The following is a 17,481-nucleotide window of genomic DNA, read 5'->3' on the forward strand; positions in this document are numbered from 1 at the left end:
TAAAAGGGTCTGTCACTGAAAGTCACTGTTAAAGGGGCGGCCACTGTGACAGTCACTGTTAAAGGGGTGGTCACTGTGAAAGTCAGTTAAAGGGGAGGTCACTGTGAAAGTCCCTGTTAAAGGGGTGGTCACTATGAAAGTCACTGTTAGGGCTCTTTCACACCTGCGTTATAGTCTTCCGGCATAGAGTTCCGTCGTCGGGGCTCTATGCCGGAAGAATACTGATCAGGATTTTCCTAATGCATTCTGAATGGACAGTCCGTCCTTCAGGATGCATCAGGATGTCTTCCGTTCCGGAACGGAACGTTTTTTGGCCGCAGCAAATAGCGCAGCATGCTGCGCTTTTTGCTCCGGCCAAAAATCCGGAACACTTGCCGCAAGGCCGGATCCGGAATGAATGCCCATTGAAAGGCATTGATCCGGATCCGGCCTTAAGCTAAACGTCGTTTCGGCGCATTGCCGGATGCGACGTTTAGCTTTTTCTCAATGGTTACCATGGCTGCCGGGACGCTAAAGTCCTGGCAGCCATGGTAAACTGTAGTGGGGAGCGGGGAGCAGCATACTTACCATCCGTGCGGCTCCCGGGGCGCTCCAGAGTGACGTCAGGGCGCCCCAGGCGCATGGATGACGTGATCGCATGGATCACATGATCCATGCGCATGGGGCGCTCTGACGTCATTCTGGAGCGCCCCGGGAGCCGCACGGATGGTAAGTATGCTGCTCCCCCGCTCCCCACTACTACTATGGCAACCAGGACTTTAATAGCGTCCTGGGTGCCATAGTAACACTGAAAGCATTTTGAAGACGGATCCGTCTTCAAATGCTTTCAGTACACTTGCGTTTTTCCGGATCCGACGTGTAATTCCGGCAAGTGGAGTAAACGCCGGATCCGGACAACGCAAGTGTGAAAGAGGCCTTAAACGGCGGTCACTGTGAAAGTCACTGTTAAAGGGTGGTTCACTGTGAAAGTCACTGTTAAAGGGGCAGTCACTGTGAAAGTCACTGTTAAAGGGGCAGTCACTGTGAAAGTCACTGTTAAAAGGGCATTCACTGTCAAAGTCACTGTTAAAGGGGCAGCCTCTGTTAAAGGGGCGGTCACTGTGAAAGTCACTGTTAAAGGGACGGTCATTGTGAAAGTCACTTTTAAAGGGGCGGGCACTATGGAGGTCTCTGTTAAAGAGGCAGGCCCTGTGGAAGTCACTGTTAAATGGGCGGGCACGGTGAAGGTCACTGTTAAAGGGGCGGCCACTATGAAGGTCACTGTTAAAAGGGTGATCAATGCTAAAGAGGTCTCTGTTAAAGAGGCAGGCCCTGTGGAAGTCACTGTTAAAGGGGTGGCCACTGTGGAGGTCAATGTTAAAGGGGCGGGCACTGTGAAGGTCATTGTTAAAGGGCGGGTACTGTAGAGGTCGCTGTTATAGGAGAAACTGTCGATGTCTTTTTACGACACACAGAAACATAAAATTAAATAGATTAAATATACCCATGCGAAGCCGGGTCCTTCTGCTAGTATCTTATATATATAAAAATGAGTTTCTGTCTGTCTGTTTCTGTAGACACTCTTGTAATATGCCTGACAAAGAGACCGCAGTTGTATCTCTCATTTTATTTTTCTTAATATGAGCACTAACGCAATTTTTTTTAATGAAATGTTAACATGTCTCACTTTCAACATCTGGTATGTGTTCTATAATCTATTTTGAATAAAATAGGGGTCTATGAGATTAGCAGATCATTGCATTATATGATTATTTGCATTTATTTACATTTTAGACATTGTCCCAACTTTTGTACATGGACATCTTGTAACCCAGCCTCATCATAAAAATATCCTTCACTTTCTTCCTTCTATATTTCATCATCTTGATCACTTAGACCTGAGCCTAAGACCAGGAACATTTATGGCCATCAATGGTAAATATATCAAATATGCACACACCATTGAGCTAACAAAATTACCCTAATTATTTCTAAACCTTACCAGAGCAAAATAAATGAGGGTGTTTTATGGGGATTGGGCATTCTTCCATAAAACATTCTCCCTTCCTGCTCATTTGGTTTTCTACCATAAATTAGTTTGATTCAGTTCTAAATGTATTTAATGATTCCTCTAATCAAACGTAGCCTGGACTTTATAGCATAATGAAGAACAGAGATTAAGTAGAATTCTGCCTCAGTTTCTCCCTGCTTTACATTCTGTCATATACACGTCTGCTCAGGTTAGTATAGGAGGTAAGTGTTACAACCTGTTATCTGAGAGAGCAGTATAATGTGCGTGGCATGAAATGGATTCACTTGAGCTGAGGAGAAAGCAATTCATCCATCTCTCTTTGTTATTTATGAAGGTGATTGATGAGAATACAGCACAGGAGGCAAAATGCCACGGCCTTTGCTCCATCTCATATTAATGCATTCATCGTCGTGATGACCTTGAAGTGTAAATTGCAGGGACTGGTCTGCAATCAATGTTTTACCTTCCTTAATGATTAGATGCCAGTCAAAAAAGATACTGATACTTTTGATAGCGTATGATTTATTCTGCCAAGAGGAAAAGGTGGTTTATTCTGCACGGATGTCGGGTATGTGATGATTTTGTCTCTTTAAATGATGGGTAAGCACCTGTTTCTTACATTAATATATATTTTATATACAGTATGAATTATTGTATTTATTGACTGATTATTTTCAATAGGTACTGGGGCAGTGCTTAAAAATATTACATTCTAGTCACCCCCTCACATAGTCCAGCGCTTAACCCCTTAAGGACACAGGACGTACCGGTACGCCCTATTTCCCGAGTCCTTAAGGACACAGGACGTACCGGTGTTGTGGAATCATATATCTATATATCTAGTATCAAATGTATACTTGCTTGTATTATATCTAACAGTTTGCTTAACAAACAAGATGGCCCCTGAAGTAGCAGCCAGCTCCCTTAATAATCCCTTACTAAACACTTTATGATATTGAAATTGCTGACATAGTGCTGACATTGCTAAAGTATGGAGTGATAATGTGATACCTTGTCATGGGACTTAGTAATGTGACAATTAGATCATCAAAATTAGCCGAGTCATAAAGTTCCTCTTTTTTGTTATAAAATATCATGTAATCTCAATAAACGCAGCATCTTGCATTGACTGACTTCTCTGTGACAGTCTGTGTGTGATCTCTCTTTCAAGGCGTACGTATGCCAATTATTTTATATCATTCGGAGCAATACATCAACAATACATCACTGACTATTGGAGTCAGATCCAGAACCATATCAGTTGGCGCCCAACGTGGGGCCTGAGGATTGGACCTCCTGCTGGCGTACCCCCAGAGACTGGACCCAGAGAGACAAGCCAACGGACACCGGGACCGCGGCCCGTAATAAGAGGTGAGAAAATATATTCATCTTACCTATTCTGTGTCCCTTGGCTTAGTCTATCCATATTTGTTCTAGGGAGGGGTGCACCGACAGTGAGGCATCCTCAGGGGCATGAAAGTAAGAACCCCATTGTATTGATAAGCTTGATGTATTGTGTTTTATTATTTTTTTGTGTATGGTTGGTTTCTCTGGTCTCTGGGAGAAAGGAGAGGCATAGACTGACAGAACAATAGAAGTCTCCTAAAGTGCCTACATTGAGGGGTAACCCTGGTGTGTAACCCCAAGAAATAGTAGAAGGGAAGGAGACGGCTTGCTGATAACCCAGTGGTGTGTTAATCTCAAGCTCAAGGTGTTTGTTTGTCAGTGTCTGTGCTAATCCAACTATCAGAGACAGAAAGTGTTGAAGGCTCCAGAAAGTGTTGAAGGCTCCAGAACGTGTTGTTTTGAAAAGATGGGTAACCGAAATAGTGTCCCGAAGGGCTATTGTTCACCTGAACAGTACGTGGCGGACCGGAGAGGAAAAGGTTATGTCAAAGGACTAAGCAAGTTAGAAAAGAATTATGGTATTGCAAAAGGAGGTGTGTTGTGTTCTGCTGTGTGGCAGACATTGTTGACTGAGAAAAGAGGCAAATTGAATGATGATAAGTTGATAGATACAGTCAGGATATGGCTGGACTGTAGCAAAGAATTTGAACAGACAAAAGGAGAAGCAATGTTTGATGAAAAATCAGGACTCCATTACTATCGGCCTGGCCCAGTCTTAGTACAGGAACAGCCACCGCCCTATAACAGTGGCGCAGCTGAAAGAAAAAGGGGAAGTTGGACTTGTACACATTGTGGTCAGCAGAACCCTGCCCCCCGTGATACGTGCTTAGCCTGTGGTGCTCCACGCCCACATAATCATGCTCTTTTAGCCCCCCAGCACGTCTCACCAGTCCCAGCAGTGACGCCATCTTGTCCTCAGCCAACGCCCAAGGCTGGACTTGTAATCTCCCCAAACCCTGCTCTTTCTGTCATGCCACAAGTCACTGCTATATACCCACTTGTAAATCCTGACGGCACCTACATGCTACCCAGTCAGCCCATAGCTCCAGCTCATATAATGGTAGGAGGAAGTGGTGCTGTAGATCAGGAAGATGAGGATGGGGAGAAACAAAAGGAAGATGCAGGGGAAGACTCACAGCAGACAGTGGACTATGCACCTGGTACTGCAGCACAAACCCCGGGATATCGCAGCCCCCCACCGCACCTTGGACAATTTTCTGATATTACCCTAAGTAGCCAGCAGGGTGCAGCAAGAGCAATGAATGAGTCTTTTCAAAACCAAATTACAGAGCTGCAAAGAGAGATCCATAACATAGGACAAGGAAATCTTGAAGCCTTAAGGGAAATATACTTGAACACTCGCCCAGTCGGGCCACCTAGGTATGTGTCCTTTACCCCCCAGCAGTTGTTCACCATAGTGAACCTCATGCCTGACCCAGATACACACCCTATGCCCTTTTATAGAAAATTGGCACAAGTTTATCAAACCTACGGGTGTACTTGGTCAGACTTGCAAAGTATTGTACAAAATAAAACTGGTGAATTTTCTTCACTTATAATGGATCACATACGCCAACCAGAACTCCCTGGAGCAAATTATGACACTCGTGATTCAGAATCTGGCCGTGATTTCATTCAGCAATTATATAAGTGGGCGAAAGACAGACTAGCAGAGCAGTCCACGACCCTGCAAGACATGGTGCAGGATAAAGCAGAGTCAGTAGAAAAGTTTGTACAAAGAGTTAAACAAAACTATAAAGATATGGGATTCAGTCCAAATGAACCTGTGCACTTAAGACTCCTAGCACGGTCATTTGTAGATGGCCTTAGGCCAGATCTGAACAAAGCTCTTGTAACCTGTCGCCCAGAATGGAAATCATTAACATTGGAAATCTTAGAACAAGTTGCAAAAGGGCTGGAGAGTAGTACAAAGAAATCCCGCATATCAGTCATGGCAGTCATGACGGGAGAAGAAAGAGAGGAAAGACCCCCGCCCCCCCGTGTCTGTTATGGGTGCGGCAAACCAGGGCACATTAAGAGAAACTGTCGCTCCAAACATCTGTGGCCAGCTCCATCCCACTAGGACGTTGGCAAACCAGTGTTGCTGGGAGGGGACACCCCGTGTATGGCAGTCTCTGCCCCTCCTGCAGGCCCCGCCCCTCGAATCACCCTCGATGTGGCAGGGAAGGAACTCTCATTCCTTGTAGACACTGGTGCAGCCCGCAGTGTGTTATGTGAGACCGCCATACTCCCTTCCTGGCTCACAGATATGCATTTACCCTGCTCTGGTTTAGAAGGGGTCACCCAGCACAACCCTGTTACTAAGCCTCTCTTGATTACTCCCTCTACTAAATCCCAAAGCCAATCTCCACAGTTACATCTGCCCACTGGAGTAATGTCACAATTTGTTGTAAGCCAGACATGTCCTTATAACCTATTAGGCTCAGATTTTCTTCAGAAAATACGTGCCAACATCCAGTTCAAGGAAAATGGTACAGTTGTTCTAGGTACGGCATTGAGTCCTGAAGAAACCTGCCTCCTAATGGCATTAAAATCCCAGTCACTTGAATCACATGAACAAGGGGATTCGCTGCAAAGCATTTTGCACCTCATCCCTAATACCCTTTGGACCAAAGGTCCCCAAGACATTGGGCGTCTCAAAGTCCCACCAGTCACTGTAACCTTGAAGAATCCTAACTTACTGCCTTATAAAGCACAATACCCTCTCTCCATTTCCCAGAGAGATGCTATCACCCACCAGATACAGGCTCTTCTTGCAAATGGAGCTATTAAAATTACCACCTCACCATGTAACACTCCCTTATACCCAATTAAAAAGAAGAGTGTGAAGGGACAGCCTCCTGTATATCGCATGGTACAAGACCTCAGAGCAGTTAATGAGGCTACGGTCTTTGAAACCCCCATTGTACCAAATCCCCACACTTTGCTTGCTAGCATTCCTCCTGTGGCTGCTATCTTTACTGTCATTGATCTAGCAAATGCCTTTTTTTCTGTCCCATTACATGAAGACTCCCAATTTCTCTTTGCTTTTACACATGATGGAAAACAATACACCTGGACGGTGTTGCCTCAAGGAGCTCATAATAGTCCTTCCTGCTTTAGCAAAGCAATGGCATCCATCTTACAACCATGGCAAGCAGATCACCCAGAGGTGGAACTCTTACAATATGTGGATGATTTACTCCTCTGTGCTGACTCACACCCCGTCTGCCTGAACTCATCTGCCTCACTTCTTGCCTACCTGGCGGATGCTGGGTGCAGAGTCTCACGTTCTAAATTACAGTTGTGTCTTCCAAAAGTTGTTTTCCTAGGTCACTGCATCTCTCAAGGCAGTAAGCATCTTACGGATGCCAGAAAGAAAGCAGTCTCAGACATCCCACTGCCAGATACCCCTCACCAACTGCAAACCTTTCTGGGACTCATTTCATACTGTAGACCATGGATCCCTAATGCATCCGTTCTAATGCAGCCACTATTTGATTGCATACCCCGTATTGCTACTGTTCCTTTCCAAATGACTGCAGAAGCCATAAAAGCATTCCAATCTCTCAAACAAATCATTGTCACTGCCCCAGCTCTTGGCATCCCTAACTATCAGCTTCCCTTTCGCCTTTATGTCATGGAACGTCAGGGTCATGCCACTGGAGTTCTCACCCAGAGCCATGGAGGTCGTAGTAGACCTCTAGGCTACTTCTCAAAACGTCTAGACCCTGTAGCCAGAGCCACCCCTTCCTGTGTCAGGGCCGTTCATGCTGCTAGTTCTCTCCTGAACGCTACAGCTGACATCGTCCTGGGACACCCACTCACCATCATGGCTCCCCATGACATCTCAGCTATCCTGCAACAAACACAACCTAAACACCTCACTGCACAACGCCACCTCAGGCTCCAGTGTAGCCTGCTTCTGCCAGATAATGTCACCATCCAGAGATGCCACATCCTCAATCCTGCTGCACTCCTTCCTCTCCCAAGGGGGGAGTGTACTGAGTGTACTGCAGATGGAGATTCTGCAGATTTTATTGATCTACGTGCTGAAGAAGACCTTCAGGAAGAAGAACTATGGGCCTCAACCGACTCTCTTTACAAAGAACAAGAACATGATTGCATTACAATGATGGAAGCTGAAGTAGGAACTCCACCATCAATACAGGATACTCCTTTGCAAAACCCTCACTGGACACTCTTTGTAGACGGTTCAAGGTATGCCGATGACAAAGGGAAATTCCATACAGGCATGGCAGTTACTAGTGAGTATGAAGTACTGTGTGCAAGGCAATTGCGCCCAGACCAGTCAGCACAAGAGGCTGAACTCATAGCTCTTACTGAGGCCTGCCTCATAGCAAAAGACTCCACTGCTAACATCTACACAGACTCCAGATATGCTTTTGGAGTAGTTCATGATTTCGGAATAATATGGAAGGCCAGAGATTACATTACAGCAGCAGGAACCCCAATTAAACATGCTTTAGCAGTAGAGGCTTTGATGACTGCAGTACTCCTGCCCACCAAAGTAGCAGTAATCAAAGTAAAGGCACATACCCGTGCTGACACACCAGAAGCCAAAGGAAATGCATTGGCGGACCAAGCAGCCAAACAGGCAGCAATGGAAGAGGAAAGAGCACAGCCAGATAAAATCATGTTAGCACAACCGGATGTCAAGCAACAAGAAATATCATGGGATCTACTGAAACAGATGCAGAAGCAAGCCACCCGCTCAGAAAAGGAAACCTGGCTAAAGGAGTCAGCCCTGGAAGAAGAATCCGGACTTTGGACACAAGGGAAGAAAGTGTGCTTGCCTAGAGCACTCTATCCTGTAATAGCCTCTGTGGCCCATGGGCCCACTCATCAATCTAAGACGATAATGAAAGAGCTCATCGATAAAATATGGGTAGCCCCAGGAATCACTCCTGTACTAGTGAAATATGTCCAGTCATGTTTAATCTGTGCCCAATGCAATCCAGGTAGGACTGAGCCCACGCCCAAAAAAATGTCTCCCAAAAGCCTTATACCCCTTCCAGAGGATCCAGATTGATCATATCCAGATGCCAATGTGCCAAGGGTTTCAATACGTGTTAGTAGTGGTAGACATGTTCTCTGGGTGGCCAGAAGCCTACCCCGTCAGGAATCAGACAGCAACAACTACTGCTAAAAAATTGATACAGGAAACTGTCTGTAGGTACGGGGTACCTGAGGTCATTGAGAGTGATCAGGGCCCAGCATTCACTGCTAACCTAACCCAAGAGGTCTGGAAGATGGTAGGGTCACACCTGGCATTCCACACCCCTTACAGACCCCAAAGTAGCGGCAAAGTCGAGAGACTGAATGGGGTATTAAAGTCAAAAATGCTGAAAATGACTAGGGAAACAGGGCTCAATTGGGTTCAGTGTTTACCAATAGCACTCTTTGCAGTCAGACACACTCCCAAACCTCCCCATAAGCTGACTCCACATGAGATATTGTTTGGGTCGGGACCCCGGATGGGGCTGTACTTCCCTCAACAGTTGCAAATGCATTATGAATCTGTTGCAAAGTATGTGATAGCTTTGAGCAAACAGTTGTCTAACATCCATGTGCAAGTCTTTTCTTCCATTCCAGATCCTGACTCCCTAGAAGGCAGCCACACTCTGAAACCAGGAGAGTGGGTAGTGGTCAAGAAACACGTCAGAAGTACCCTAGAACCACGCTTCGAGGGGCCTTACCAAGTACTACTGACCACTCCAACTTCTGTAAAGCTCGAAGGGAGATCCACCTGGATCCACGCCTCTCACTGCAAAAGGATAAGGAACCCGCCAGATTCAGAAATAACAAAATGATTTTCTTTTATCTGCTAGCACTGGTGACACTCACCACCAGTGCATACATTCCTCCCCCGGCGGAAATGGATGATGACGGGTGGGACAATAAGTTTGTCAAACATCATCAAGTGTTGTATAAAAGCTTCCCTAATAGTAGTAGCATGGGATGGGTCCCCATGGCTAATGATAAACAGAACAGGACCCTCAGCTCAGAATAGCAATATGCCCTGGAATGACTATATGTGGAGCAATGTATCCTGCTTCCCAAATTGGACCCACTGTTACTGCCTACAGGTACAAACCCATGGTATGGTTTTCAGTTCCCATAACAGATCAGGCTGTAATGATTCCAACCCAGACAGTCCAGTACAGTGCATTGGTATATATGCTGAAGCAAGTGGTGATCTGGCCTGCGCCCGGCGCAGTGTAAAGGACTTGACAATAGGGATGACTAGTGAAACCACAGAGGGTCAAGAAAAGGGTCAAAAACTGGCAGAAGGTATCAAACTAGCCCACTTAATCACTCGTTTGTTCAATAGTACAGTGGTTTCGGTCCCAAAAAATATATACCTAGTATGTGGACACAGGGCATATAAATGGCTCCCTTCGGATTTCAAAGGTTTATGTACAATTGCTAGGCTCACACCAGCCACTTTTACACTGCCTCATGGAAAATTAAATGTCAATGCTATCCCCAAACACACCTTATATAAAAGAGCCGCAGATAACATTCCTAGACCAAATGGAAAACCCCATCTTGTGGAAATGAGTGGTGCCAACAAGTTCTTTAGTACTCTATTAATCTATCCTATGCTTACACAAACATATGACAAGCTAGTAATGGCTACCGACTACTTGGATGATCAGATTTGGGAAATTATGAAACTGATGAATACATCTAATGTTGTCCAGAATCAGCTCATCATAGTCACTAATCAACACACTTTAGTATTAGACTACTTCACTGCAAAGGATGGGATGGAGGTATGTGTCAGGTAGTAGGTACTGCATGCTGCCATTATATCGATCCACAAGGTAATCTACAAGTAAAAGCTGGTTTGGAAAAGATGAGTGAGATACGTGATGAATGGCTAGAGTCTCACAGTGCAGATAAGTCAACATGGTGGTCTGACACTTTCTCATTCCTTAATCCCAGTAACTGGTTCAAGGGAATTAGTGGATGGACGATGGGAATAATTCAGGGAATATTACAGATAGCCCTAATATTGATGGTAATCTACATATTTATCAAATTTGTTGTTTCCTGCATTAACCGTATCACCAACAGAAAGAAGCCTGCTGAAGAAGCCATACTACTTCTCTATGAACAAATGGCTAGCACCGCAATAGATGTGGATGTCGTCCCTGCATTCCCGACACCCCCTACATTCCCGACACCCCCGCCTTCTCCAACTCCCGCGGATGAAGCTCCTCCACCCAGACCTGAAGATCCAAGAGATGATGAGAATTAGGGACAAATGAATCCCAGGGTATTACCAGAAGTCCGCTCAATCGGGAACTTATTCACAAGGGATAAGTTGTCGCCACTGTGGGTGAAGAGGATACGAATGGTATGCCAGGGGATTCGCTAGGTTTAGGGAAAGTCTACAATCAAGTCTACAATCAAGTCTACAAGGGGGGACTGTTGTGGAATCATATATCTATATATCTAGTATCAAATGTATACTTGCTTGTATTATATCTAACAGTTTGCTTAACAAACAAGATGGCCCCTGAAGTAGCAGCCAGCTCCCTTAATAATCCCTTACTAAACACTTTATGATATTGAAATTGCTGACATAGTGCTGACATTGCTAAAGTATGGAGTGATAATGTGATACCTTGTCATGGGACTTAGTAATGTGACAATTAGATCATCAAAATTAGCCGAGTCATAAAGTTCCTCTTTTTTGTTATAAAATATCATGTAATCTCAATAAACGCAGCATCTTGCATTGACTGACTTCTCTGTGACAGTCTGTGTGTGATCTCTCTTTCAAGGCGTACGTATGCCAATTATTTTATATCATTCGGAGCAATACATCAACAATACATCACTGACTATTGGAGTCAGATCCAGAACCATATCACCGGTACGTCCTGACTTAAAATCGGGATTCCGGCGCGGGGGTTAATCGGAACAGGACGCCGGCTGAAATCATTCAGCCGGCATCCCGTAACAACGCGGGGAGGGGGGGGGGGTCATTTGACCCCCCCGTATTGGCGATCGCAGAAAACTGCAGGTCAATTCAGACCTGCGGTTTTCTGCGTTTCCAGTCCATTCGGGTGTCCTGTGACCCGATGAACCGGAAAAAGACTGCGATCGGTGGCGTAATTATACACCACCAATCGCAGTCCGAGGATTTGGAGAGGCGGTGCTGGCCCTGGTGCTGAACGCCGCTGTCTAGGGTGCTGATTGGTGCAGGGGAGAGAGGCGCGAGATTCAAACTTCCTGCGCTCCTCTCTCCCCTCCTTTTCCTGTCCAGCACCCTGACCGTGCAGCATCGTCCAGCACCAGCTCCTGTGTCCCCCTAATCGCCATCCATAACCCTCCTGCACCCATCGCCACCCAGGTAGGTTAGGGTCAGTGAGGGAGAGGCACCGTTAGGCAGGGAAAGAAGGGAAAAGTAAGTTAGGAAAAAAAGAAAAAGTACTTTTATTCCAAACTTCCATCTATCCATCTAACCCTAACCCAGACCTCCCCCCTTCCACTTGCCCCCCCAACCAGTGGGGTTTACTGAAATAGACTATTTTAGTTTTTTTTTCCAGTAACCCACTGGTGAATTTGATGGTGGAGCAGACGAATCTGTACGCCCAACAGTTCGTCGCTCAAAACCCAGGCTCAGTTTTGGCTAGACCCGGTGGCTGGACGCCGGTCAGTGCAGCCGAAATGAGGACATTTTCGGGCCTCGTGCTGCATATGGGTCTAGTCCAAAAACCCAGTGTCAGGCAATACTGGAGTGGGGACGTCCCTTACCAGACCCCACTGCACAGTATGGTCATGACATGCTCCCGGTTTGAGGCCATCCGGAAATGTCTGCATTATTCCGATAATGCAGCATGTCCACCCCGAGGTGATCCTGCCTATGACCGGCTGTATAAGATACGGCCGGTCATCGATTACTTTGGGGCCAAATTCATGGAGGCCTACGTACCTGGAAAGGAGGTCGCGGTTGATGAGTCTCTCGTTGCGTTCAAGGGGAGACTCAGTTTCCGCCAATATATTCCCACAAAGCGAGCAAGGTATGGCGTGAAGCTATACAAAATTTGGGTACACTTACAAATTTTGTGCGTACGAGGGGCGAGATTCCCGTATTCAACCCCCAGAATGTCCCCCCACTCTGGGTGTTAGCGGGAAACTCGTGTGGGACCTTATGTACCCACTGCTGGATAATGGTTACCACTTGTACGTGGATAACTTTTATACCAGCATTCCCTTGTTCAGGTCCCTTGCCGCCAGATCCACGTTCGCTTGTTGGACCGTGCGGAAAAATCAACGCGGCCTCCCTGCCTACCCCCTCCAGGTACCTATTCCCAGGGGTGAGACCCGTGCACTTACCAGTGGAAACCTGTTGCTGGTCAGGTATAAGGACAAGAGGGATGTCCTTATGCTGTCCACAATCCACGGTAACAGCACCACCCCAGTCTCTGTGCGAGGTACCGCGGCAACGGTCCTCAAGCCCGATTGTATCGTCGACTACAATCAGTATATGGGAGGAGTTGATCTCTCTGATCAAGTCCTCACGCCATATAACGCCATGCGCAAAACCCGGGCATGGTACAAAAAAGTTGCGGTCTACTTGGTGCAGGTTGCCATGTACAACTCTTTTGTACTATCCCGAAGCGCTGGCAGCACAGGGACATTCCTCCAATTCTATGAGGCAGTCCTCAAGGACCTGATCTTTTCGGACCGGGAAAGAGCAGGCCGGAGTACCTCGGGAATTGGAGGCGCCCGGATTGTCCCTGGCCAACACTTTACAGGTGTGGTCCCCCATACTGGAAAGAAGGGACGAACCCAAAAAAATGTGCAGAGTGTGTCACAAGAGGGGGATACGGAACGACACCACTACTCAATGTGACACGTGCCCCGATCATCCGGGCCTCTGCATTATCGATTGCTTCAGGGAGTATCACACTTCCATGGAGTACTACATTTTTATAATCCCCAACAGTCCACTAGAGAACATAAAACACTATGGCTCTCAGACTTTGGAGACACGGAAACAATTTTTCTTTCCCCAAAAAATATTAGTTTTAGTGCAGGCATCCTCAAACTGCGGCCCTCCAGATGTTGTAAAACTATAACTCCCAGCATGCCCAGACAACCTACAGCCATCAGCAGGGCATGGTGGGAATTGTAGTTTTACAACATCTGGAGGGCCGCAGTTTTAAGATGCCTGCTTAGTGTCTCCAAAGTCTGAGAGCCATACATATTGGACATTGTCGCGTGCGTAAAAGTCGCCGCTATAAAAATAACTTTTGACCAAACACCTCGGATGAACGGTGTTAAAAATATAAAATAAAAACTGTGCCAAAACACCCATTTTTGGGCAAAATTTCAATTTGAATCAATTTTGCCAGTAATAAAGCAAGGGTTAACAGCCAAACAAAACTAAATATTTATTGCCCCGATTCTGTAGTTTGCAGAAACACCCCATATGTGGTCGTAAATGGCTATATAGCCGCACGGCAGGGCATAGAACGAAGGGAACTCCATACGGTTTCTGGAAGGCAGATTTTGATGGACAGTTTTTTTTTTTTACACCATGTCCCATTAGAAGCCCCCTCTGATGTAGCCTAGACTAGAAACTCCAAAAAAGTGACCCCATCTAAGAAACTACACCCCTCAAGGTATTCAAAAGTTACTTTACAAACTATGTTAACACTTTAGGTGTTCCACAAAACTAAATAGCGAATGTAGAAACAATTTTAGAATTTAATTTTTTTGTTACATTGCCTCAAAAAAGAGTAATATAGAGCAACCAAAAATCAAATTTACCCCAAAAATAGTCCCAAAAGAACAACCACCTTATCCCGTAGTTTCCTAGATGGGGTTACTTTTATGGAGTTTCTACTCTAGGGCTGCATCAGGGTCTTGAAAGGGTACATGGTGTAAATAAACCAGTCCAGCAAAATCTGCCTTCCAAAAACCATATGACGTTCCCCTTCTTCTATGTCCTGCCGTTTAGCCAAATAGTAGTTTACGACCACATATGGGGTGTTTCTGCAAACTACAGAATCAGGGCAACCCATTTTGAGTTTTGTTTGGCTGTTAACTCATTTTCTTCCAGTAATAAAGTAAGGGTTAAAATGGAAAATTTTCCAAAAAATAGAAATTTCTAAATTGTTTCTCCATCTGCCATTAACTCTTGTGGAACACCTAAAGAGTTAACAAAGTTTGTAAACCCAGTTTTGAATACCTTGAGGGGTGTACTTTCTTAGATGGAGTCACTTTTTAAAAATGTCTATTCTAGGGGTGCAACAGGGGGCTTCAAATGGGACATGGTATAAACAAAACCAGTCCTGCAAAATCTGCCTTCCAAAACCCATATGGTGTTCCCCTCCTTCTATGTGCTACCGTTCGGCCAAACAGTAGTTTACAACCACATATCGGGTGTTTTTGCAAACTACAGAATCAGGGCAACCCATTTTGAGTTTTGTTTGGCAGTTAACCCTTGTTTTACTCCTGGAAAAAATTGATTATATTGGAAAATTTTCCAAAAAATAAAATTTCTAAATTGTTTCTCCATCTGCCATTAACTCTTGTGGAACATCTAAAGGGTTAACAAAGTTTGTAAACCCAGTTTTGAATACCTTGAGGGGTGTACTTTCTTAGATAGAGTCACTTTTTTGAAATTTCTATTCTAGGGGTGCAACAGGGGGCTTCAAATGGGACATAGTATAAACAAAACCAGTCCTGCAAAATCTGCCTTCCAAAACCTATATGGTGTTCCCCTCCTTCTATGTGCTACCGTTCGGCCAAACAGTAGTTTATGACAACATACAGTATGGGGTGTTTTTGCAAACTACAGAATCAGGGCAACCCATTTTGAGTTTTGTTTGGCAGTTAACCCTTGTTTTACCCCTGGAAAAAATAGATTATATTGGAAAATTAAAAAAAAATATAGAAATTTCTAAATTGTTTCTCCATCTGCCATTAACTCTTGTGGAACACCTAAAGGGTTAACAAAGTTTGTAAACCCAGTTTTGAATACCTTGAGGGGTGTAATTTCTTAGATGGAGTAACTTTTTTGAAATGTCTATTCTAGGGGTGCAACAGGGGGCTTCAAATGGGACATGGTATAAACAAAACCAGTCCTGCAAAATCTGCCTTCCAAAACCCATATGGTGTTCCCCTCCTTCTATGTGCTACCGTTCGGCCAAACAGTAGTTTACGACCACATATGGGGTGTTTTTGCAAACTACAGAATCAGGGCAACCCATTTTGAGTGTTGTTTGGCAGTTAACCCTTGTTTTACTCCTGGAAAAAATGTATTATATTGGAAAATTTTCCAAAAAATTGAAATTTCAAAATTGTTTCTCCATCTGCCATTAAATTTTTGGGAGGTTTCTATTATCTAAGCCTCACAATATGACTTCAAACCTGAACTGGTCCATAAAAAGTGGGATTTTGAAGATTTCTGAAAAATGTCAAAATTAGCTTCTAAACTTCTAAGCCTTGTAACATCCCCAAAAAATAAAATATCATTCCCAAAATGCTACAAACATGAAGTAGACATATGGGGAATGTAAAGTCATCACAATTTTTGGGGTATTACTATGTATTACAGAAGTATAGAAACTGAAACTTTGAAATTTGCAAATTTTTCTACATTTTTTGTAACTTTTTTTTACCCAATTTTAGCAGTGTCGTGAAGTGACGAAAAAACAATCTCAGAACGGCCTGGGTAAGTCAAAGCGTTTTAAAGTTATGAGCACTTAAAGTGACACTGGTCAGATTTGCAAAAAATGGCCTGGTCCTTAAGGTGAAAATGAGCCTGGTCCTTAAGGGGTTAAAGAATATGTACACCTATGGGGGCAATTTATTATTATCTAGTATTCTTATTTATTAGTGCATTGTACTGATTATGAGCTAAAAATATTTTTTCATTTGGTTCTTATTAAAATTATGGAATCCTTTTCTCTGTACAGAGTTGAGATCCTTTGCTAATCAGAATCTGAATTTTCTCTCTACTCCGTCAGACAGGAAGCTGACGGGCTCCTTATCTCTGCTCTCTGACATTATAAACACTCATCAAAGCTCAATCCTTATCTTACTAATAAGAATGTGGCTTAAGGGCTGTATTACACTAAAAGATTAACTGACAGATTTTCTGACCAATCATTGGTCAAATGGCCTATTACACATTGGTTTGATTGGACAAATATTGGTCAGATAATCTGTTGGTGTAATACAGCCCTAAATAAGTGTTTATTACCTCTCAGTAATTTAGAAATAAGGTTTATAAAATGACACAAAGTGAAAGTAGGATGCACACAACTAGACAAGCAGTTAACCCTTTGTGAGAGAAAGGCTCAATATTTTTTAATAAACACCTATTGAAAAAATGATTTTTAGCTACACATGAGTAAAGTGCAGTCATAAAACAATTGTCCCCTAAGGTGTACATAGCCTTTAGAAATGTAGAACCATGAATATAAAACTCGTCATTAGTAATGTCTTTAACGTCACACTGTTCTTTGGGAAAAGTATTGATAAGTCAAAGTAACCTATCAAAGGTTTTGATCAGTAGGGGTTTAAGTACTGAACGAGGAGCAAGAGGCACTCAAATAGAGCATTCACTTTCCTTGCTGCAGGAGACTAAATCAAGACAGGTCCATAGACTTTCGATTGAATCCATCTCGCTTTGTCTCCTGCAGTGAGGAGAGAGACCATGCTATGTTAGCTTTTCTGTCTCCTCATTCTATTGATGGTGGGGGTCTCAACAGTTGGACCCCCATTGATCAAAAGTTTTGATTGATTACTATGACATATCAAAAGTTTTCCCAAACTACAGTGCCACTTTAAGCGAGTATGAGTAGATTCTGTGAGTAGGCAGGGTTTTATCTACAGTGCTCCAAAAATTACAACATACTGCCAAAAAATATTGTGCCAAAATACAGTGCCCATATCATACCGTCATAAAGTGTCCATATGGCAGTGCCACAAAGGACTCAAGTAATACTGCCTTAGATGGTTCAATAAACAGAATGCACACAGCAGTTTTGGTGTTTTATTTTTCTTTT

Source organism: Bufo gargarizans, chromosome 3, assembly GCF_014858855.1.
Source record: "Bufo gargarizans isolate SCDJY-AF-19 chromosome 3, ASM1485885v1, whole genome shotgun sequence".
Taxonomy (NCBI): Eukaryota; Metazoa; Chordata; class Amphibia; order Anura; family Bufonidae; genus Bufo; species Bufo gargarizans.